We start from the raw sequence: 26,041 nt of genomic DNA on the forward strand, positions 1-26,041 counted from the left end.
GGTGTAGAGTCATAACTAAAATAGTCTTGTATCTTCAAATAAACAAACCAGTAATAGTTTACTGTATATATGTACAGTACACTAGTATATATTTTTAAACAGAGCTCAGAGTCTAAAACAATTTTCATTGCATCTTTCATTTGTGCTCCTTTTGGAACTAATATTCAGCTATGAGGTACTAATCCAAGCTTGGGTATAAGGTTCTTAAATGTTAAGAAAACCAACTACCAATAACAATCAAACGTTGTAGTGTATACAATAGCATAAATACACAACAAAAATTCACAATCCAAAACATAAAACTAGTACCCAATTTTAAACATTAAATCACAATAAGGTAAACATACTTTTTCATCATACGGAAAAAAAAACTGAATTCTTGTCCACAATTTAAATACTGAAGCCAGTCGGATAAAACATTGTATCAAAATAAATATCGCACAGAAATATTACATATATACAGAGTGATAAAACTGAGACAAGGTAGACATTTTCAGAAGTCATCTTCACTGCGGAGCAGTCAGAACTGGGCTGATGCCTACCAGGTGTGAACCACTGAAGTAATTTGATCTTGTCCTGTATGAAGAAAATGGTAAGCTTTGTTTCTCTGTTTAAACAACTATCCTAAGGGGCACGCTCAGCTCATGTTAAACATTACAAAATGAAAAGCAGTCCTAAGTGGAAGTAACATTATTACTTGCACTAATACCGCATGAGAGTTTGTGATAATAGGGTGATCCTGCTTTCTAAAATAAACATAAGAAGCAGTAAATAACAAATGTTATACCTGAGCTTCATGGATTTTGCTAAATGTACTTCACTAAGATTCAGTGGGCATGCTAAATCTTATACTACGTGGAAATTTCCAGTAAGTAATAAGATGAGATACCCATGTTTGATAATGGATCTTGCAAGTATTGGATTCCTTGTAAAAAAAAATTTTTCTCTGTATGGTTGAAGGCTATAGTGCTACTGCGCTGAACCAGTTTTCCTGAAATAATAAAATGCTGTAATCGGGCGAATACTGGCTGAGCATAATATTGGCATAATTTATTAAATGCTTCACAGGACTAAACAAAAAATCCAAATTTTGAAAAAGAATGTGTGAGATATACTAAAAACTGGTTTTAGAACACTGGGAACTGTATGCACTGTTGCCATTAACAGTATGAAATGCAGCAATGAAAGACAAAGAGTAAGAGTACAGAAAATGACAAAGGACAATGCAAAATTGTCTTTTAGAAAGAAATATCCAATAAAGGGACAAGCAGAAATTTAGGGGTGTCAGGTTATGTAAATTGTATACAGACTAAAGTTAATTGCTGGACTCAAATGAGAAAGTTCATTATTTTTGTTTTCAAAATTTACTAGACAAAGTGTTTAAGAACCACCACATTCAATGGTGACTTTTCCTGCATCCAGCCACTGGCCTCCTTTGGAAGTACACACTGTAGCTGGATTTAGTTGCTTCTTGAGCCTAGTTACGTTTTTTAGTGGTGGTAATAAGACAGCATAAAAAGTAACAAGTGACATCTGTTGTTAAGTTCTCAGCTCATTACCACTTTTGATGGATGTTTTTAAAAAAAGGTATGGTCTTTAGTTGTCGACATTATAAAGGAAACCAATTTAAAGGAAGCGCGTGTGTATATTAGGGAGTATGAGCCATTCTCAGCGGATACTCTTATGTATGTGCTCTTGCACCTTTTTGGACAATCTTGGAAGTCCACAGAAATAACCATTCAGTATCCTTTGTATTATTAAAGGAAGTTTCTCTTATATAAATGACGTGAAGGAATGTACATTCTATTTCCTAACAAAACACATTAGCCTTTATGTGCCAACATAACTTTCGACCTTCTATACCCTAAAAATATACATTCACACTGCTGACAATTTTCAAGAAGTTGTGTACATTGTCATTCTGGCTGTCTAAAATATATGGACATGACTACTCAACAAGAGTATTCAAATAATTGTGGAATGCCGTTTTTATCCTTTTGAATAAAAAAATGTTTTAAAGTTTAGCTTTTTTCCCCCCAAAAGAAATTTAATCTGCTTTCTGATCCTGATCCTACTGTTTGAAATTAAATATAAAATACAAAATCAAAGATGGTTGCCTTTAATTCTTTAGTGTTTGACTACAAAAAGAGTGAAGTTCTGTTCAATCAAAAATCAAAATTAAAAAAAAAAAAAAAAAAATTAAACCTGATAATTTCTTGTAGAACAATGCTAATCTTGGGAAAGAAAAAAAATCATACAACTCTAGGCTCTGAACAAAAAGGCACACTGCTACTTACAATTTTGGCAATTTATAAGAGTATCTATAAATAGTTTGACTCGCTTGTTTTATTTATTATTTTTTTACAACCACCACAAACCCTTTTTGCCATTTTTGTGTACTGCCAGATCTCTGAATCAGCATACAGGAGTGAACACACAAGTATAAGCTTACTCATGACATATTCTGCATGTTTACTTCTCTGTTCTCTCAATAATTCCCTAATATTTTGGAAAACTGACTTCACCTGAGATGGATGCAGATGTTTTGATGAAATGGAAGCATTTTATTGAAAAGCCATTACCATTTGACATTATATGCTGAATGCCAAAGTATGTCAAGCAGAGCAAAAATTATTTCATAGCAACAACATGTAATCATTGTCATATTGGGCTAATAACATTTTAGAGATGTTTTATAATAAATCAGTTTTGACATTACCTTGTGAATGTGCCCTGGTGGTGGTTTGCCCAGAGGGGGCTCGGCGGTCTCATGGTCTGGAACCCCTGCAGATTTGTTTTTTTTTTTTCTCCAGCCATCTGGAGTTTGTTTTTTCTGTCCTCCCTGGCCATCGGACCTTATTCTTATTCTATGTTAATTAGTGTCGTCTTATTTTAATTCTTACTTTGTCTTTTTTTCTCTTTTCTTCATCATGTAAAGCACTTTGAGCGACATTATTTGTATGAAAATGTGCTATATAAATAAATGTTTCTAGGGGATGACTCCTTTACGTGTTAATCCAGTCTGACATCTATAGAGAAACTTATTTCTTCTGTGGCACAATTATTGTATTTCTAACAACAAGAATATTATCTACTCATTTCTTAACCTGTTTGTATCTTTTCATATCCAAAATCATTCAAGATGTGGCTTTGTCCTGGCTAGTAGATCAGTTGCCTATAATTTTGTTTTCTTCCTCATTCAAAGAGTGGCAGTTTGAAATGGTACTCATTGGTTTGCAAATGTACTTTTTTAAAAAACTTCTTAGCAGTAAAAACATTGTATTTCAAAATGTAAAGGTGCAATAAGCTGTAATAATGTTAATCATTTACTGCAAAGGAATACATTACACCCTCCTCAACTCAACCTCCTGTACAAGCATAGTTATTTTTTTTTAGCCAGCAGTTAAACACCAGAGATGTGCTATTTGCTTGTTTACAGGTGTCTTGTAAAACTGAATTTTTTTAAGCATATATGCCATTACATATGTTATTAATACAGAAAGACAGCTCCAAACACAATATGCAACAGTTATCGAATTGTAAAGGCTCAAGAGAAAACAGAAATCTTTTCACACAAGCTACTTAAACAATCTCTCTTTCAGTTTAAAATTGCCTGTAATGAAAGCCATTCAAGTATCAAAGTTTTGGAGCTCAAAAATACTGTGAAAAGACCCCACTACCAGGCTCATTCTGAAGCAATGGCCAATTTGCTTATTTTTCATTGGATGCTTTCTCTGTCAGCGAGTCCCAAGGAAAATGCAAGCTGTATTTGTGTGAGGTGCATTAAACAAGCAACAATTCCCTAGGTACTCAGTAGGCAGCAGAATTTTTCTGCTACAATTGTTCAGGTCCCTGAAGAGGCTCTTGAGAGCTGTGACATTACAAATGAGCAAGATGAAACAGCATCAGAAACACTCCTGAAACTAGTCTTATAAATGTCCTCCACCTCCTCAATCAGATGAGCTTGGAGATGGGAGAAGAGGAAGAAGAGGCAAGTGTATTAAGGGAAAAGAATGTTGAGAGGTAGGATGGACAGCTTTGGAAATATACTCAAGAGTGCCTGGACAATAATAAGAAGGCTGCAAGGACCACAGATTTGTTTTTTTTTTTGTTTTTAATTAGTGTTGCGTGTACTCCTTACCTCCACTTACCCTTGCATATTTCACTTTGCTTAGTGCCCCAATCTTATCCCTCTATACATAACCTTTAACATCCAGTCATCCACAAATAAATACCAGATGAGGCATTGGTAATGCACTGAAAACTTTAAATAGGTTTCAGGATTATGCACACTCACACAAAGACTGACAAATGTAGAATTAATGTACTTAAAATTACTTAAAAATTACTTAAAATTTATATATATCCTTTATGACAGGCTCCAGCTCCCCACAATCCTGCTCAGGATTTAGCGGGCTTAGAAAATAGTATGGTATGGTATGATATGGTATTTATCCTTTACGAGTTAAAGGATTTCATTAAGTCACTACTCACATTTCAGATTGTCCACTTCTTTTTTTGAAGGCCCTCTGTGATATCTTGTTTTCAATGCAGATCACCAGCTCTGGTTCAGAATCCTAAACATGAAGAAAAACCTATATTTGGCTTTTACTCATTTAAATATTTATTATTACATCCAAACACTGCACTCTGATAACATCTAATGAATTGCACAATTTAGTGTTTTTTCCTTTTGATTTACTGTATAAATGCAACTGCAAACATTACAATTCAGGGTCATATTATTCCATACAGCATCGTGGGCAAAATGGGAATATTGGTCAATTGGCAAATCAAACTCAAACATAAATCCAAATTCACCCATACCATGGCAATTTACAGTCGCACACTGTCCATCTCTCATAATACAAATCTTTTGAATGTTATGAGGTGGGGAGGAAAAAAATGTTTTTTGAAAAAACAAAATCCAGGTAGACATGGGGAAAATGATCATACTTCATACAGACATTAAAGTGGGCTATAATTCAAACCCAGTCTGCTGGACCATACCAATGCATTGGTTTCATAATTTTGTAAAGAAAAAAAAAAGAAAAAACACTTACATCAGAATCTGGGAAACCAGTAGACCCTTTCATCTGTCCTCCTGTCCTCTGTTTCTTTCCATGTTCTTTGTATTTTGCCCCTACATCTTGCCAACTTTTTCTTCAATACAAACAGAGAACCCATTACTGTATATATTCATTCTTCTACTTTTTTTTTTTTTTTTTTTTTATTTCTTCAAGGACAGGGGGAAATAAACTGGCTAAGACACCACTCTACCACAGAACTCTGAACAGATGTCCTTACACATAAAAAGTCAAAGTTTTCCTATCACAAGTCTGAATATTCATGTAGCCTGAGTAAATTCAGTAGATTACTGGTAAAGTTTGTAAAGTACACTTCCTACCAATGTAAAACTGAGGTATTTAAGACAGAAAATTAAATAAACAGGAAATTATGAAAAAGATATTAATTCTTGGAGAAATGAATAGCCTATCATTTAGTCTTTTTGATCTGCTAGGCAAAAGAAATGTCCCTATTCTTTAAGTTCAAAATGTCTGAACTTTAACTTTAAAACATACCTGAAATTGAAAATAAATGCTAATTAGCACCTGTAACAACAGAAATTCTTATTTCAATATTCTCTAATATATAATTCTATAATCTTTAATGTAATTTTATATTCTGTGATAATTTTATAAAGTATCTATCATGGCAAATTCAATTCAAAAAGTTTAATGAGGCAAAAGTATGCATTTACATATGTATAATTCATATTATCAAATACATTTTAAGCATGATTTTGTGGGTCACACATAGGCCACTGAGTACATTATTAAAGAAAAAAATGTTACTTGTAAAAACAGCTTACAGTTAAAAGGCAGACACAGCATGTCCATTTGTAAACTATGCAATGTATTCACAATATATTTGTTTTTTTTCTCTATACATTAACAGAAAAGGTTACTTTACAGTTTAAGTAAAATAAAAGCACAGAAGAATGACGATAAGAATGATCCTAACACTGCATCACCCACTACATGGTTAACAAATGAAGGAACCATCCAGTAAAGCAAAATCATATATATTTAATGATACAATCAACCTGGAAGGTGAGATTTACTATTCTCACAAGCATGTCTGATATAAATCACAAATAATCGGCTACCTACTGGTCATTGTTGCTTGACACACCTCTGACAGTGCCAAAGGGTTACAGTTGCAGGATTGCCACATCAAGAAGGTCCCCTGTTCTGCCTCTTCTGCCAACCTTGATTGCTTTCTTTATTCTTAATCCAGTATCTCCCTGGGACTTTAGCAGACGGTGGGTTAAGATTCCAGTGAAGCCTCTACAACTGACTTCTGTGGGACAGATGGCTGCCTTCCACTGCTTTTCTGCAGTTCACTATCAGCTCCATATATAGTACATATTCTTTTTTTTTTCCCCAAAGGCCATCTCCATTTCCTGCTCCCATGGGACCATAAGTTTTACAATTACTTCTATCTTGAAAGAAGTGGACCATCAGGCAATGTCTGGGCATAATAAGGTTGTGGTGATCTTATTTGGGAACATCAGTGGAGACTCAAGGTCCATTCTCATGCTCCACTTGCCTCCCGCGCAAAATGCTGACCTCTCCTTCCTGGAGAGATTCAGTACTTGACTTCCCTGCCGAGTAAAGTGGATTAACTGAAGAGATTGTGTAAGGCTAGTCTTGTTTGCGTCCAACCTATGATCTTCTACCTCTTCAATAAGATTCAACAGGCATTTATGGTGAAATCTATATTGGTCTTGCCAGAAGCCACTTTGCAGCTAGACAGAAAGTGCTGCAAGCTTAGGTTTAGTACACTACAGAGCTGGAAAATGGACACTGAGTCACACAATAACTAAACTTTACTGGGACTTGGGAAGTGCCACAGGTGAACTTGATAAAGAAACTCAGCCTGGCTTGAGGGGTCTTCTACATGTCACACCAGGTTAAGGCTCTGCTGACTACAGCCTCCTAGAGACCATCTCCCTTTGTTTGCTTGGCTCACTGCTCTCCGCTTATACTTCTCTTCTTTCATTTTAACCACTTCAGACATCACCAGCTCATTTCTCTTCTTTGTTGTTACTTAGGACCACATCTTAGTACTGGATCCCCACCAGAGTCCCTCCTTCCCCAACGTTGTCTGCCCAATGATCTCTATATGTTAAAGTCGGTTGATAGCCTGACCAATCACTTGCTCTGTCTTCACATTCTTCTGTCAGGTAAGTCTTTTATCTCAAAAACAAGACTTACTTTCTCCTTCTTGTAGCCCAAATTAATTGACTTTAGTGACAATTGGAGGATGTTCTTGTCAAACAGAGCTGTGTTGGAGAGGCAACGGGGAAGACTTACCCAATTACAAATATAGCTGTTGGCATTTCAATCTATCTTTAGCACTGCAGATGAAGAAAATCTCACACAATTGCAGGGGCCACATCAACTCTTGGTAAAAGGTGAACTAACAATACCAGACCATTAAATTCCCTGTGAGCAGGATATATTTATGCACAAACCCACTCTCATTAAAGGATAGTTTAGAGTTTCCAAATAAACCGAGAGAATATGTAGTCGAAACACAGCAAATGTTCTTAAGTAATCAATTACTGTGCTACACTAAATACACCTGCTCATACTGCTCCTGATATTGCATAATTAATTTGCTGTCTGCTGTTAACTCAGAGACCGACGATCTAATCATTCTATTTAAAAAAAATAAATAAATAAAAAAAAAAAAATCATCTTCTTTCGCCTGCTCCAGCTATAGGGATTGCCACAGCAGATCATCTTGTTTCATATCTTCCTGTCATATTCATCTTGCTCTCTCACCACATCCATAAGCTTCCTCTTTTCCTCTTGCCTGGCAGCTCTATTCTTAGCATCCTCTTCCCAATATATCCAGCATCTCTCCTTTGCACATGTCCAAACCAACTCAATCTTGCCTCTCTGACTTTGTCTCCCAACCGTCCAACCTGAGCAGACCCTCTAATGTACTAATTTCTAATCTTGTCCATCCTCGTCACACCCAATGCAAATCTTGGCATCTTTAAGTCTGTCACCTCCAGCTCTGTCTCCTGCTTTCTGATCAGTGCCACCATCTCCAACCCATATAACAAAGCTGGTGTCACTACCGTCCTATAGACCTTCCCTTTCAATCTTGCTGATTCCGGTCTGTCACAATTTACTCCTGACACTCTTCTCCACCCATTGCACTCTGCCTGCACTTTCACCTCTCTTCCACAGTTACTCTGTACTGTTGATCCCAAGTATTTAAACTCATCCAACTTCGCCAGCTCTACTCCCTGCATCCTCACCATTCCACTGACCTCCCTCTCATTTACACACATGTAGTTTGTCTTGTTCCTACTGACCTTCATTCCTCTCCTCTCTAGAGCATATCTCCAGTTCTCCAAGGTCTCCTCAACCTGCTCCCTACTCTCGCTACGGATCACAATGTCATAAGCAAACATCATAGTCCACGGGGACTCCTGCCTAAACTCATCTGTCAACATGTCCATCACCATCATCATTCTTTAAAAAAAATAAATAAAAACACGCAGCTTTACATTGAATTCATTGCAGATGAGTGGTTCAGCATATTGGATTTTAATTTAACAGCAGATATTTGGAATTGGAGTTTTTCTCAGAGTACTCCAGTTTTCCTCCTACTTCCCACAAAAAATGTCAATGTCAGGTTAGCATTAGCTGATAAATCTATAATGTCAGTGAGAGAGTGTGAGCATGGGTGTGTGGGCCCTGCATGGGTAGACTGGCATCTTGTGTTTGCTGGTGCTGGGACAGTTTTTTACCCAATGCAACCCTGACCTGAAGTTAAACCACATTCATGAACCAGCTCTTTCACAGATTTTCTTTAAAGCAAGATAAACAATATCGAAGTACTAAAAATTTTTATGGGCCTATAAATAATATTCACCCCTTGGAGGTTTTCACTTTTTTTGTTATTCAACATTCAGTCACTGTGGATTTCGGTTGTTTGTTTTTTTGTTTTTTTTTTTGACATTGATCAAAAGAAAAAGACTCATTAATGTCAAAGTGAAAACAAACCTCTTTAATGTGGTCTAAATTAATTACAAATACAAACTATAAAATAATTTTTGGCATAAGTATTCACACTTAATTGACATGCATAAGTATGACATGCTTAATTCAATTGAGATTATCTATCTGGGGTTTCAGCTGATTGCACTATAAATGCACCTGCATGTGAAAGGTCCATGTTGTGGGGAGTCAGTATCATTACCTAACCTACACAATGAAGACAAAAAACACTCCAAGTAACTTTGTGAAATGATGATTGAGAAGCATTAGTGTAGGGAAATACCTAAGTCACTGAATAGCCCTAGAAGTCAAGTTTAAATCACTCATTAATAATGGAAAGAGTATAGCACAGCTGTAAATCTGCCTCAAGCAGGCCATCCACAAAAACTGATTGATCATGTAAGAGGAAGACTACTGAGGGAGGCCACCAAGAGACTCTTGAGTACTGAAGGAGATACAAGCTACACTGAATAAGACTGGATAGAAAACAACTATGCCTGGGTGGTTCACTAGTCGCAGCTTAATAGGATAGTGGTAAAGAGAAAGCCACTCTTTAAACTGAAACAAATGACACTTCAGATAGAGTTTGCCAGAAGGCACATGGGAGCAGGTCCTGGAAGGATTATGAGGAAAGAGGGGGAAATGAATACAGAAAATGCTAGAAATCCTAGAGGAAACCCTGATGTAGCCTGTAACAAACCTGCACATTGTGAGAATATTTGTTTTCCAGTAAAACAATGACAACAAGAAAAAATGCCAAAACTACACAGGAATGGCTTAAAAACAACAATGTTAAATCGAGTGGCACAGTCAGAGTCTACATATCAATCCAACTAAAATTGTCTGGCTGGACTCAACAAAGGTAGTGCACTCACAGTTTCCATGACACCTGACAGAGTTTGAGCAGTTTTGCAAACAAGAAAGGGGAAAATGTCAGTTTCCGAATGTCCTAAGCCGATTAAGACCTATGCACATAGACTCAAGGCTGTGATGGATGCCATCTTCTAAATATTGACATGAATGGCGTGCATACTTAGGTTATCAGTTTTATTTTTTGTTTTATATGTGTAATTAATTTAGACCACTTTGACATTAAAGAGTCTTGTTCTGTTGATCAGTGTCAGAGCCAAATTACATCCACTGTGATACAACATTGTATAACAATAAAACATGAAACTTCCAAAGAGATTACTTTATTAGGCACTGTACCTTTGAAAATATATAATTATATCATTAGAAGCACAAATAATTAGCTATGTGGGCATGCATACAAGTAATAACTGTGATTAAAGTTTGATAAATACCTTACTGTAAGCCAATCCCTTACATATACAAGGAAGCATTTGACAATATGATACTGAAGGTTGAAATATTTTGACATTTATAAAAACAATGGTTTCTAGTTGTAGTCAAAAGTTTCATTATGTGGATATAGATTGTAATTAAGCACAATGAAAAATTGACATCTCATGGTCACTATTTGTTTTTTTAAGCAATTTCTTAAAACAATAAAATGGAGAAATGATGTTGGAGTACTGTATATGGTAGCAAGATTATTCTACCACCCCCTTCTTCTCCCCAACAATTTCCCAAGAGTACTGTTTACATTTTTAATTATTTAAACAGATCACCATATGAGCAAGTGATGTCACTAATGTTACTGAATTATTCAGGATTTCCTCCATCTACCCATTTCTTGCAAAGGACAATGGGGAGCTGGGTGCTACTCTAGCAGTAAAGGCACACGCTAGGAACTAACCCATGAGATGCTAGTCAACAGCAGGATACAAACACACACAAAAAATCTAACACCCCTGTCCTTGGCCTGGTCACTAGCAGCATTCAACAGCTATGGCTAGAATAAAGATAATCCAGCAGGTGGTCAGAGAACCTTAAACATAATTGTACAATATGTATACCTTAAATAATTATATTAAAAAAATACACTGACATTAAAAACTAATACTTAATACATTTATTGTTTAAAAAAAGGACATTATACGGTATAATTTACTGTGATTTCTTGCTCATTACAATCCATGCTCTCCAAATTGTATCTCAGGGGTATGATGCTTAAGTAACATTATCATTAGAATTATTAAGTTATGTTTCAATTATAATTCAATAGCTATTCAGTTATAACCATTCAGACAAGAATGATTAATTAAAACAAACATTTCATGGATTTTAGAGGCCAAAATGTAATATTTTAATATACCAACCTGCCACCCGATTTGCTACAGGCCTGTTCCTGAGATGGTCTGAGAGATGAGAAGCGATTTACCATATCCTTTAAGAAATGAAAATGCTTCTCTGTTTCAATGCACTGCTGTCTTAAACAACAAATACAATTATTATTGTTGTTTTTTTCACCAAGGTATGCACCAAAACAAGCATCATATAAATTCATCAGAATATTGCAATTTACCTCATTCAGTTATATGTGATAGTAACAAACATACATAGATACTAGTTTAATAAATTCACATATTTAGGTCTTTTAAAAATATATAAAAAGAGACAGAAACTGCACTGCTATCAGACTATAATTTAGGCAAAAATATGAACCGGAAATAAGAATAGAATGAGCCTTAATTCAAAAACTTAAAATTGATCATGAAGTATTGTATCTTTGACTCTTAAATATTTTTCCCAGCTTTAGGTTTCAACTTATCTTAAGCATTGTGAAAACATTTACACTCAGTTATGTAAATTCATATGCTTTGTCTTTACTATTCTAAGTCCCTTTAGGCAACACACAACCATGTTCTTCTTTTGAATAAATAATTAAAAATAAGAGCTTAACTTAGACACAAGTTTCACGTTTATATAATACAGAATCATGTCAGTAATAGAGGAATAGACAAGATATTTAAAACACACTTTGAAATGCTCAGTTAAGCACAAGTGTTTGCATATTTACAGCTAGGTCCATAAATATTTGGACAGAGACAATTTTTTTCTAATTTTGGTTCTGTACATTACCACAATGAATTTTAAATGAAACAACTCCGATGCAGTTGAAATGCAGACTTTCAGCTTTAATTCAGTGGGGTGAACAAAACGATTGCATAAAAATGTGAGGCCACTAAAGCATTTTTTTTTAAACACAATCCCTTCATTTTAGGGGCTCAAAAGTAATTGGACAAATTAAATAACTGGAAATAAAATGTTCATTTCTAATACTTGGTTGAAAACCCTTTGCTGGCAATGACAGCCTTATGTCTTGAACTCATGGGCATCACCAGATGCTGGGTTTCCTCCTTTTTAATGCTCTGCCAGGCCTTTCTGTCCGAAGTTTAGTCTTCAACAAGTGAAATGCATGCTCAATTGGGTTAAGATCAGGTGACTGACTTGGCCATTCAAGAACTTTCCACTTCTTTGCTTTAATAAACTCCTGGGTTGCTTTGGCTGTATGTTTTGGGTCACTGTCCATCTGTATCATGAAACGCCGCCCAATCAATTTGACTGCATTTAGCTGGATTTGAGCAGACAGTATGTCTCTGAACACCTCAGAATTCATTCGGCTGCTTCTGTCCTGTGTCACATCATCAATAAACACTAGTGTCCCAGTGCCACTGGCAGCCATGCACACCCAAGCCATCACACTGCCTCCACCGTGTTTTACAGATGATGTGGTATGCTTTGGATAATGAGCTGTTCCACGCCTTCTCCATACTTTTGTCTTGCCATCATTCTGGTAGAGGTTGATCTTGGTTTCATCTGTCCAAAGAATGTTTTTACAGAACTGTGCTGGCTTTTTTAGATGTTCTTTAGCAAAGTCCAATCTAGCCTTTCTATTCTTGAGGCTTATGAGTGGCTTGCACCTTGCAGTGCACCCTCTGTATTTACTTTCATGCAGTCTTCTCTTTATGGTAGACTTGGATATCGATACGCCTACCCCCTGGAGAGTGTTGTTCACTTGGTTGGCTGTTGTGAAGGGGTTTCTCTTCACCATGGAAATGATTCTGCGATCATCCACCACTGTTGTCTTCCGTGGACGTCCAGGTCTTTTTGCGTTGCGGAGTTCACCAGTGCTTGCTTTCTTTCTCAGAATGTACCAAACTGTAGATTTTGCCACTCGTAATATTGTAGCAATTTCTTGGATTGTTTTTTCTGTTTTCGCAGCTTAAGGATGGCTTTTTTCACCTGCATGGAGAGCTCCTTTAACCGCATGTTGTCTGTTCACAGCAAAATCTTCCACATGCAAGCACCACACCTCAAATCAACTCCAGGCCTTTTATCTGCTTAATTGATAATGACATAATGACGGATTTGCACACACCTGCCCATGAAATAGCCTTTGAGTCAATTGTCCAATTACTTTTGAGCCCCTGAAATGAAGGGATTGTGTTAAAAAAAAAATGCTTTAGTTGCCTCACATTTTTATGCAATCATTTTGTTCACCCCACTGAATTAAAGCTGAAAGTTTGCACTTCAACTGCATCTGAGTTGTTTCATTTAAAATTCATTGTGGTAATGTACAGAACCAAAATTAGAAAAAAGTTGTCTCTGTCCAAATATTTATGGACCTAACTGTATACATTTGCAGCACTGCCATGTCATGTCATGTCAAGAGTTGCAAATGAGTTGGAATAATGTTTTCAGTCCACCATTGTATTTTATCAAGCTTCAGTTTGTCCACGACTAAAGGCATTTCTTGAAATTGAATAACGTGGGAATATAAAAATTCACTTACATATGTCCCTGCGTCATTGTTCTTGTGTGCTTTGATTGGGTGATTTGACAGCTCTTTGTTAAGAGAGATTTTAAGAACAACTCCAAGGCTCTTGCTAAACTCAAGTTCAAGGAAAAACACTGAGAATGGCAGAATCATCTTCCTTAGAAAAGTTTCAAATCAATCAATGGTTATCAGTTGCTGAAATAATATCTTCATATTAAGTGCCTTCTTACAAAATACTAAACAAAAATTACAATAACCCTGTAGCAAAATATGGCTAAAGAATTAAAAAAAAACAGACAAACAACACCAGCTCATTGCAGAGTTCACCAATTCACAGACCCACACTCGCATTGGGCTAATTTAGAATCACCAATCCACCAGACAAGCACTTCACTGGGAATATGGGAGAAAAATAAACATAAGTAGAAAGTGCATGCTCCACAAACAATGAGAAGACATGGGCTTTAAACTCAGAGCTCCGGAACCATGGGGCAGCAGTATTAACCACAACATTCTCATGCCAGCCACCGACAAATTCAATTACAAGAAATTACATGAATGAAAAAAATGTTTGACTCTAATGGAATATACAGTACTGTGCAAAAGTTTTAGGCAGGTATGAAAAAATGCTGTAAACAAAGAATGCTTTCAGAAATATAAATAATGATTGTTTATTGTTATCAATTTACAAAATGCAAAGTGAGCGAACAAAAGAAAAATCTAAATCAAATCAATATTTGGTGTTACTACATGTTGCCTTCAAACCAGCATCAATTCTTATAGGTACACTTGCACAAAGTCAGGGATTTTGTAGGTTTATAGTCAGGTGTATGATCAACCAATTATACCAAACAGATGCTAATGATCATCAATGTCACACGTAGGTTGAAACACAGTCATTAACTGAAACAGAAACAGCTGTGTAGGAGGCTTCAAACTGGGTGAGGAACAGCCAAACTCTGCTACCAAGGTGAGGTTGTGGAAGACAGTTTCATGTCATGGCAAGATTGAGCACAGCAACAAGACACAAGGTAGTTCTACTGCATCAGCAAGGTCTCTCCCAGACAAAGATTTCAAAGCAGACTGGGGTTTCAAGATGTGCTGTTCAAGCTCTTTTGAAGAAGCACAAAGAAACGGGCAACGTTGAGGATCATAGACGCAGTGGTCGGCCAAGGAAACTTAGTGCAGCCAGATGAAAGACACATCAAGCTTATTACCCTTCAAAATCGGAAGATGTCCAGCAGTGCCATCAGCTCAGAACTGGCAGAAACCAGTGGGACCCAGGTACACCCATCTACTGTTCAGAGAAGTCTGGCCAGAAGTGGTCTTCATGGAAGAGTTGCAGCCAAAAAGCCATACCTCCGACGTGGAAACAAGGCCAAGCGACTCAAGTATGCACGAAAACATAGGAACTGAGATGCAGAAAAATGGCAGCAGGTGGTCTGGACTGATGAGTCAAAATTTGAAATATTTGGCTGTAGCAGAAGGCAGTTTATTTGTCAAAGGGCTGGAGAGCTGTACAATAATGAGTGTGTGCAGGCAACAGTGAAGCATGGTGGAGGTTCCTTGAACGTTTGGGGCTGCATTTCTGCAAATGGAGTTGGAGATTTGGTCAGGATTAATGGTGTTCTCAATGCTGAGAAATTCAGGCACATACTTATCCATCATGCAATACCATCAGGGAGGCATATGATTGGCCCCAAATTTATTCTGCAGCAGGACAACAACCCCAAACATACAGCCAAAGTCATTAAGAACTATCTTCAGCGTAAAGAAGAACAAGAAGTCCTGGAAGTGATGGTTTGGCCCCCACAGAACCCTGATCTCAGCATCATCGAGTGTGTCTGGGATTACATGAAGAGACAGAAGGATGTGAGGAAGCCTACATCCACAGAAGATCTGTGGTTAGTTCTCCAAGATGTTTGGAACAACCTACCAGCTGAGTTCCTTCAAAAACTGTGTGCAAATGTACCTAGAAGAATTGATGCTGTTTTGAAGGCAAAGGGTGGTCACACCAAATATTGGTTTGATTTAGATTTCTCTTTTGTTCATTCACTGCATTTTGTTGATTGATGAAAATAAATGATTAACACTTCCATTTTTGAAAGCATTCTTTGTTTACAGCATTTTTTTCACATCTGCCTAAAACTTTTGCACACACATGTATTTTTTTTGCTGTAAAAGAAGGTGAAGGGACAAACTTTTAAATCAAATGATAATGACTGCTGTATGAAATCTTTGATAAAATGAAAGAAAACAGATGAAAACACATACCAAATGTAAAAAAATTGAGTATGTCAGAAAACTCCAGGCACAGGAAGAGACATTATTTTATGCTTCTGCCAAATATTTTTCTTTTCGTTTTTCATTTTTATCTGTTTAAGCACACGGTAAATGACAGTTTTGAATGCAGCATCTCAATATTTATGAAATCTGAAAAAGTCAGTCAAAGAGAGTCATTTTCTTGCTTTGACAAAACTGCAACAGGTCACTTCCTTGCAAAAAATAAAGAAATACATTGGGGTTTCATAAAATGTAATACAAAATAATCTTCAAAATTAAATCGATAACCAAGTTATTTTTTATTTCATATTTTTATAAAAGGTGTCTCTCAGATATAACCAATTTCCAAAAAAGGTATTCTGCCTAGCAGAATTTTACATATAAAATATTTACTTACAAGAATAATTCAAATATTCCTATATTTAATAATGCTCAGTAGATTATGTACTATGTAGAATGACTCAAAAGAAAAATATGGAGGTTGACAGGTTACTGCTTTATCATCTGTAGACAGATTCTCATTCTATCCTAGCAGGGCATTCATTATACATGGTAATAATTACATTTCTGTTATTTAAAGGAATATCCCACCCAAAAACACAATCGTAAGTAACCTAAAAACCCCATTTTCTTTGTAGTGGTGTTTCTGAGAAAAAAAAATTAAATCTCAAGCTTTCATGCACAATAGTGGAAAAAGCATTTATGATAGAATACAAACCTATAGTGACAAATGCTAATGTTAAAAACATCCAAAGTGTATACATATATATATATATAATAAAAAACAAAAAATGTATTACGTTTATTGCATAACCTACATGAGATTTGGCTAGCTGTATGCTCACAACATGTAAAACACTTGCTTTTTTGCTAAATTATTGTTAAATAATTACTTCTGGAATAAACAGGAAAATAAAGCCTTATAGGAAAGGCTTTGAATTGAAGACAAGAGTCTGAATCAATGAATGAGGGGAGACACAAGTGTCTTATTATTATTAAGCAAAATTTTAGCAAAAAAGCATGTGATTGCATGTTGTGAGCATACAATTGGTAAACTGACATCATGGATTGTGAACTGGGTAACGTGAGATTTTTTTTTTCTCCCATGGATATATTTCCCATTATCTTTTCATTTATATTGTTATTAACTCTCTCTCCATTCAATGTGAAAACATTTTCTTGGCCACCACAACAAACTACATGGTGTAAATTAACATATTAAAAAATAGCATTTTTGGGTGGAGAATTCCTATTAGAAGGCACCAAATAAAACAAAACACCATGTCTCACATATATTCAAATTTTTAAGCTTGTCTATATGAACAGAGTATAAGCTAAGATTCATTTCCTTTGAAAGGATACATATTAGAACAGGAACTGCAGATGCAACCTTTCCAACTTCTTTGTCTTTCTGCATTATTTTCTTAATGCGGGCCTAAAATAAACAAGTACTGCAGAAATTTTAGAAGGGTTCCAAAGTGCACAAAGCAAACACACAAATATAACTGAATATCAGGATTGTACAGATGCCGAACAGACTTACTGGAGTGCTGCGGTGTCTCAACCACAACATTTATAATAAATTCTTGCATAACCGAATATTATTATCAAACCATCCTAATTTATTTCAATGTCACTGGAGGCCAGACCCTATCCTGGCAGCACTGGGCACATGGCAGAAGTCTGCCCTGGTCATGGTGCACTTCATCAAAAGGACCCACGTTTGCACAAACACCAACCGATGGACCAATTTCGAATCTATAAAAACCATTTTATTGCATGTATCGCTTCCACTAAAAATGTACATTTAGAAAGGATTCAGAACTTATTCCAATGTCAATAAATACTCCGGGAAAAAACAGAGGTTAATTTAACAGCATATACGTTAATGCCAAAAGAAAAGTGACCTGAAATATTTAAAAAAGAAAGAAAAAAAAGAATACAATTTGAACATAATAAAAGGATACTCCTTGAAAGGTGCCCTCACACTATTTCTATAAAATACATTTTTTTGATACCCACGCATGTACGTCTATGCTTACACTATAAATAAAAAGCAGCTTCTCTGGTGCGTTTTACCATTTTAAAAAGCAAAGTACGACCAGAGAAAACAACATGATGCAAATAACACTGATAAAGACATTTATCTTCAGACTTGCAAAAACTGTTTTTCAATGTAATCTAAACTATAATGAGAATAAACTGAACATTTTACGTCCATAATGTAAAAAACTACAGGCTGAAACAAACAAATGTGAGGGGCAGGATTTATTATGACTTCACTTTGCAGATGATTTTACTGAATGTGAAGTAAAAAGTAAAACAACGCCCAAAAAAACTATTTACTTACATTATATGTTTGGCTAAAACGTAAAAAAATAATGGGGAACAATAAACGTAAGTTTCCGAATATCCAAAAAAATCTTCTAAATTGGCTTAACAGCATCTCAGGAGAGCTAGAGCCTCCGACAAGGAGCCCCGTATTCTGGAAAGAATTTAGCGCGCGTTCACCGAAGTCCCTCTCGACCCGCCCCCTGATCTCGCGACATGCCAATCACACGTCATCATTAGCGGATGTCGGCTAAATGGCGGATAATTCAAAGAGTAAAAAAAAAATCAATACGGTTGAGTCCGAGGTATTCAATACCGGTAGTTAAGAATTAAGATGTCTGGGGTTTGTTGTGACTTTCATTACTATTACATGTCACCACATTTTATCACTAAGGCACGAGTCGACAACCACGCTTTTTAGTGGAGGCGTCGCGAGTGATGTTTGTAGGCGTGACATGACTGATGTAAGTATTTTGGATTTTTGTTACACTCTGTTGCTGATGGTATGTAAAGGTGTACGTGGACTATGTCAGAATGTAAAAATATAAAAGCAATGTAGAGTTATCTTTAAACTTTTTTTCATAAATTGTATTTGTTTTATGAATATTTTGTTTGAATTTGACCTGCAATGTGTCCTTGTCTTTGAATTGTAATTTTTATTGTTACTGGATAATTAAATAAGTCTATTTATTAGATCTTAAACGTATCCTCTACAAAATTCTAGACATTGAGGAATATTTGCATTAAGCAACGCCCAATTTTTCTTTTGTACTTTATTTAATCCGAAAGTTGGTGACCATGGCTTTCCACTTCCCCTTATTCTGTGCCTTTCTTGTTGCTTCTCATCACACTTTCGATACTGTTTTATATCATCCGCACATCTTTGTCTTCCTTTGTCTCTGATCCCATCCATTCTTCCTTCTATCACCCAGCTGACTCCCCTCAACGTATATCCCGCGAATCCCATCTTTCTTCTCTTCGTCTCCTCCAGAATACTCTTTCCCTATACCCGTCCTCTCCATCGCTTCTTCATGTGCCACCTTCTCTGTCCAGTTAATTTTCATTATCCGTCTGTAGCAACACATCTCAAAGTATCATCCTATTGATAGCGATACATGGACAATCTGGGAAAGCAACTATCATAACCTAACACTGGGGAAAATGTATGTTCTCATTAAAATTCTTTTTAAAGGTCAATTCTTTGATTCCTTCTCAGGAATTCGTTGCGGTCCCAGATCTCTTTTGCTATACAATTTACTGAGATGACCGCTCACTTCACGTTCTCTGACGGACAGAGGGGGATTGCACTAATTTGACCGCTGTTGGTTTTGCGCACGTTTTATCATCGAAAATCTGATCATCCCGGTGCCTACTGCAAAGTGATGCAACCTCAGAGTATTCTATACTTTAACGAAAGAGTCTACAAAATTTCGTTAAGAAAAGGAGCCGAACTTCTCCAGAAAACAGGGTCCTGGCGATCTTGTAACACCATTAGAATTTACTAAAAATCACTCTGGCATTTCGTATGGGTATTATCAAGTGTTTAAATAGGGATGGTAAACAACGATAACCATATATCCAAATAATTTTAAAATTACCTTAAGATGTTGTCCAGTTTCCATACTGCTTTGAATTCTGTCAACAGACAATATAAAAGCATCTGCACGTCGTCAATGAAGACATGCGCGCAGCCCAACAAGGCACATTGAAAGAGAGAATGCGAGTCACTACAAGTTTAAACGTAAAAAGTCTAGCCCATACAGGAAAATATAATGAACAACGTAAACCACTTTCTAGTGCTCGCGTCGTGCAAACAGGTCGCATCATTCAAAGCCTCACACCTTTCTAACGAAGACACATCAAGCTGCTCCTCCCCTCATTGTGTTATGTCTGTTACCTTTTCATAAAACTTGACAAGTCTTACTTACAGGTGGAAACCTTGCGTTATATTTTCTCTTCTTTCCGGGCATATTACGCTCGTTAACCCCCAAAAAAATCAATCACATTATCTAGGTCTCCCCCCAGGGTGTCCGGGCCACGAGCCATTTGTTTATATTTCACAGACAGGAAGTGAGGCGTGTTGTTTTGGGGGGCAAATGTGTCAAGCAGGGGCACCCGATCGTCACATGGTTTTATCAAATGAAAACAGTTTGCAATCCACTTGTAAGCATAAAACCTTCTGCGTGTCAGTAAACGCATTCAAGCATTAAAATTAAAATTTAAAAAATGCATTCAGTTAGATGGATTGGATTCGGCTTGATTGACTTGGCTCAGAAAACTGCTAATTAGTCAATCAGCCGTTAAAGGTAAGAAGAAAGCCGAGCCGTTGGTATACGAGTTCTCCTACGCTCGCCAGTCTTAAAATTGTCATCTAACGAAGAACAACGTCGCATGGACGTGCAGGGGTTAGGTGACATACGCCATGAACTTAAACGAGGTCTCGTTTTGAGAATTTTTTTTTTGGCCAAAAGGTCCCACACCAGAAATGTAGTATGGTTTGGTTTGATATCTTTTAGTGTCAGTACGAAGTATTTCCTTGTTCATTACGGGTACGCTGGAGGGAGAGACAAACGGAGATGTATAGTCTTTTGCAGTACGGTATTCGGCTATGGGGAGCAAGCATCATTACATTTGGCGTGTGTTTTGGCAGGGTACCAATTCACAAATTTAATAGAGTATCTTTAGTATCTTGTTGAGGCTCTTATTACACCAAATATTTCTAAATATTTTTAGATACAATTAAAAGGTTACACTGAGGCCTTCTCACATGTGTACAAGGTTCTTCTTTATTTAATTTGTGCCAAAATTAAATAAATAAAAAGTAAAGGAGTGTAAAATGAGGGAAGTGTTGCTTGGAGAAATAAAAAGTCTTTCAAAACAAGGTAATTTTGAAATAATGCTAGTATAATTAAATGAAAGGTAACTGCAATTTTGTGGCAAAATTAAACAATGACATTGTACTTCATAATAATCAGATGACTATTTTAATTATGCATTTTTTCTACAGTTTAATTCATTTACATATATATATATATATATATATATATATATATATATATATACTGTATATCACTTTACTTTTGCATGTGATTATTTCATAATTTTTATTTTATTTCATTCTGGCACAAACTATATTCCATAGTTAAGTAGTTAAATGGCAATAAGTGTTACTGATTTTTTTTTTTTTTTTGAAGTGAGACTGAATTTTGAATATGTCCAGTGATGATCTGGTGCCATTTAGGTTCTGAAGTGAATGTAATGGGCAATAGATAGACAGATAGAAACTTCATTAATCCTGAAGGAAATTGCAGCATCGCAAAAGCAGACAAAAAAAGGTACAGAGATTCATATAACAATAATGATCATACTCTTAAGTATGCTAACAAGGTACAAATACACACATAACAATAATCTGTAAGTAAATTAACAAAGCGTATTTATGTACTAAGTGTAAAGTGATTAGATTTGCACATACTGTACTTATCAGTTACATCTTCAGAGTACTGGATGTCAGTCAATGGCACAGTATATTACACATAGTGTCATTGTCTGTTAAGAAGCTCAGTACCATTCATCAAACAAGGAGCAAGGCCACCTCGGTCGAGGGGTGACTCATTACGGAGCCTGATGGCTGAGGGTAAAAATGATCTGACATGCGCTCCTTGGAGCAACACAGTTGTCTCAGTCTGTTCATGAATGTGATCCTCTGTTTAGCCAAAACTTCGTACAGGTGGTGAAATTTATTGTCCAGGATAGCAAGCAGCTTCCTGAGTGAACTTTGTTCTATCACATCCTCCCAAAATTGAACAACCCTTTTTAATCAGTTTTTTTAGTTTGTTGGTATCTCTTACGCTAATGACATTTCCCCAGCAAACTACCACATAGAAAAATACACAGGTCAGTACAGACTGGAAGAAAAAAATAGTAAGATTGGCTTGCATACTCTAAACATCCTCAACTTCCTTAGGAAATAGAGGTGAAACTGGACCTTCATGTATTCACCCTATGTGTAGACACTCCTTTCAAGCTTGTTGTTCAGATGTACCTCAAGGTATTTGTATCTTCTCGCCACCTCCACATCTTCACCATCAATGAAAACTGGTGGCAGTGTGGACTTGTCCTTCCTGAAATCTATGATTATCTCCCTTGTCTTACTCATTTTGAGGTGCAGGTGGTTCAGTTTACCCCATTCGATGAAGTTCTCCACAAGTAGTGCCCTGTAGTCTTTCTCCTGCTCACTGCTGATACGCCCAACTATGGCTGTTCCATCTGCAAATTTCTGCAGATGGCATGATTCTGTACTGTGTTTAAAGTCTATGGTGTACAAGATACACAGAAAAACGGCCAGTACACTTCCCTGTGCAACCCCTGTGCTACTTATGACCATGTCCAATACACAGTTCTTAAGACTAACAAACTGTGGTCTACCAGTTAAGTAGTCCAATATTCAGCATACAATAGTAGCATTAACCCTAATTTAATTTAGCTTCTCCACATGCAATTTGAGCTGTGTGGCATTGAATGCACTAGAGAAATCAACAAACATTATCCTCATCCTGCTACCCTATTTCTCCAGATGGGAATTGGCACTGTTCAGCATAAAAATGATAGTATCGCCCACCTCTATAGGGTTCTGGTAGGCAAACTGCAGTGGGTCCAGTGTTGTTTTGACCAGGGGTTACATTTAGGCCAATATTAACTTTTCCAAGGTCTTGATAATGTGCGAGGTCAGAGCCACTGGTTGGTAGTCATTTAAGTCTTTTGGTTGCAATATCTTGGGGACTGGGACCACACAGGATGTTTTCCATACAGCTGGGACCATTTGTAGAATCAGACTCAGAGTTAATATATACTGAAAAACTACACACAGTTACCCAGCACACTCCTTCAGTACATTACAGTTAACATCCTCAAGTATGGCAGCTTTGCTTTGACTGACTCTTCATTGTTGTTTCTACACCTGGTGCACTGTGAATGTCAGTGCTGGTTAGCTGAGAGTTTGGAAGAATAGTGGGTGTAAGTCATTGTAGCTGGGGCATGAGGACTGAGACACTGGTAATTGGTAAGCAGAAGTTAGTCTGTCATTTTCTAATCCGCTTTGTTCTAAACAGGGTCGCAGGGGTTGCTGGAGTGTTTCCCAGCCAGCATGGGGTGAAAGGCAAGAACAAACCCTGGACAGGATGCCAGTCCATCACAGGGCAAACACACAAACACAATCCATAACTACATGCAAGGGTCAATTTGGCATTGCCAATCCACATAATTTAGATAGATAGATAGATAGATAGATAGATAGATAGATAGATAGATAGATAGATAGATAGATAGATAGATAGATAGATACTTTATTAATCCCAATGGGAAATTCACAATTTGCAGGTTTTTAGACTGTAGGAGGAAAACGGGGCACCTAGAGGAAACCCACACAGACACAGGGAGAACATACAAACTCCATATGCAGAAATGCGAATGGAAAAACTTGGGGAGGGAGGTTGTGTAGACAGCAGTACATGGTCTTAGAGAGTAATGTGGATTGGAAGGGGAGCACAAGAGGAAATGAACCCCATAGATTGTCCAGGTACCAGGATGGGTAAACAAACAGTGAGCAGGAAGACAACAGTCAAACCTGTTAAATATATTATTTAACTCATTAGACCACTCCTGACATTCAAATTGTTTAAAAACTGTGATATTTTCCATTCCTTTCCATGCCTCCCACTTTTTTTGTCCCATTTTGGACTCTAGTTCCCTCCTGTAGTTCTCTTTAGTCTCCTTGATCTTTTCCTTGCACCCTCTCTATATGCTCTTCATTTCCCCGTTGTTTCTGTGGTATTTTATAATCTAGGTATAATAATTTGTATAAGATAATGAACTAAAACTATGGAAAAGATAATAAAACATAATTAGAATATGGTTAAGAACCAGCCTATTCAAATAGTGGCCCACGGGCCACATGCAGCCCAGAAGAAAACTTTGAGTGGTCCAGCCTGTGGTCCCACCAAAAATGTAGAAAAAAAACAGATTCTGTAAGCGTTCAGAAATTCCTATATAAATTCTTATAGTGCTTGTCCCAAGACTCCACACCCCCCACAGGCCAAGCAGTAGCGAGACACGTCACTATATCAACATAATGTGGGTTGTGTAACAAAGCCATGCCTAATTACACATGTGGTTATTTAAAACAAAATTCTGTTCCCTCAGTGTTGCATTCATGTATGTTAGTTACTGTTACCACTTGTTATGGGTTTGTGAACTGATAGCTGTGATAGCATTGATAGTTCTTTTTTTAGTCTATTAAATGCACTTTATGATGTGCCTGGGTCATATATGACCAAAATGTTTATTTTTTGGAAAGGGAATACTGTGCACTATTTTGTATTTATGCACTTAGAGATGTGCCTAGTTCAGGTATAACCAAAATGTTTATTTTTTTATTAACAGTGGGAAAAAAAGTATTGCTGCTACCTCAGATTCTGTTCAGTTATAGCTCTTTTATTGTTTTTATGCACTACGTGATGTTTCTGTGCAAGATGTGACCAAATCTGAAAGGGAAACAATGAATAAACATTACTTGTTTTTCAATACATTTATTTGCGTTGGTTTAAAATTTGTCATTACCTGCTGCTTACCAGCCACTGAAAAAGTCTGGCCCATCTAAATTTCTTGGTTCGGAAATCCAGCCCAACTGAATTTGTAATTGAATATCCCTGGTTTAGGAGTTAGGCTTGCTAATACATAAGAGGTATTTGCCTTTTCTTTTTTATTCTTTTGAATAGCTTGTGTAATCACCAGGGTCAAAAAATGAAACAAATAAATGAGTTTCGGTCAAATTCTAGGAATATCCGCTCAGGCTATGAGATAATGGTGGTAAGTTTCAGTCATATTCTAGCTATGAGGAAATGGTGGAAAAATGTTTGCATATTAGGAGGAGCCGAGCAAAAATGTAATGTTAAGATAACACAATAATGGTAAGAAATAACATAAAAAGATGTATACATGTTATTGGGAGGCTTCCTCCACAGACCAAGATAAGGCTTGTTACTTTCTAAGTAGTCTTTTCTGCATTCTCATCTAATCTCAAGCCTTTTTCTTAAAGAAGAGTTCTCTCCACCATCTTTCCAGGTCTGAATATGTTTGAGGATAATTATAGGAGGGCAATATTTGGAGAAGTATATATTTTTTGTCATTTTTTATGGCACATTTTAGATGAATGGAAGGGGTTGTCTTGCATGTTATGAACTCAGCATGTAAGAATGGCTGCATGTGCTTTATGTAATGTTGTACATAAGTGTTTTTACTTTCTTGTATATGAAGTACAGTATATGAAGAATAGGGAAAGTATTGTAACCGTCCAAAAATTCGACCTCAAGATTTTGATGAATCTCGTCGTTTTAGACCTCCCCGATTCCAAATTTTTGGAATTATGTCTGTGTGTCTGTCTGTGTGTGTGTATATGTAAACTCACTTACCTGAGTATGCTTTCACAACTATCAACCAAATTTTGTATAAAAGTATTTGGTACAAAACGTAGATTTCTATCAACTTTTCAGCTATTTCCGCCAACCGGAAGTGGTACTTTTTTATTCATGCAGCCACAGGGTCTGATTTGTTCAACTTTACTTTTATAATTGTTCGATATATTATTAATTTGATTTGATTT

General features: G+C 36.5%; 1 protein-coding gene and 1 long non-coding RNA gene across 2 annotated transcripts in view; both read right to left on the bottom strand.

Moving 5' to 3' along the window:
* The window catches only part of vipas39 (VPS33B interacting protein, apical-basolateral polarity regulator, spe-39 homolog), a 136,428-nt gene extending 131,909 nt beyond the window's left edge, over window positions 1-4,519 (bottom strand). Inside the window, exon 1 of the mRNA XM_051919775.1 lies at window positions 4,495-4,519. The gene's annotated coding sequence lies outside the window, so the exon portion shown is untranslated. The remainder of the gene's footprint in view (window positions 1-4,494) is intronic.
* Window positions 4,520-5,129: 610 nt separating this feature from the next.
* On the bottom strand, window positions 5,130-20,391 carry LOC114666389 (uncharacterized). The gene is made up of 5 exons (XR_007933629.1): window positions 20,310-20,391; window positions 17,413-17,501; window positions 13,783-13,876; window positions 11,306-11,412; window positions 5,130-5,163 (listed from the first exon to the last, which is right to left on the bottom strand). It is a non-coding gene; the product is annotated as an uncharacterized LOC114666389 (long non-coding RNA).
* Window positions 20,392-26,041: the final 5,650 nt, after the last annotated feature.

The sequence above is a fragment of the Erpetoichthys calabaricus genome, chromosome 16 (assembly GCF_900747795.2).
Source record: "Erpetoichthys calabaricus chromosome 16, fErpCal1.3, whole genome shotgun sequence".
Taxonomy (NCBI): domain Eukaryota; kingdom Metazoa; phylum Chordata; class Cladistia; order Polypteriformes; family Polypteridae; genus Erpetoichthys; species Erpetoichthys calabaricus.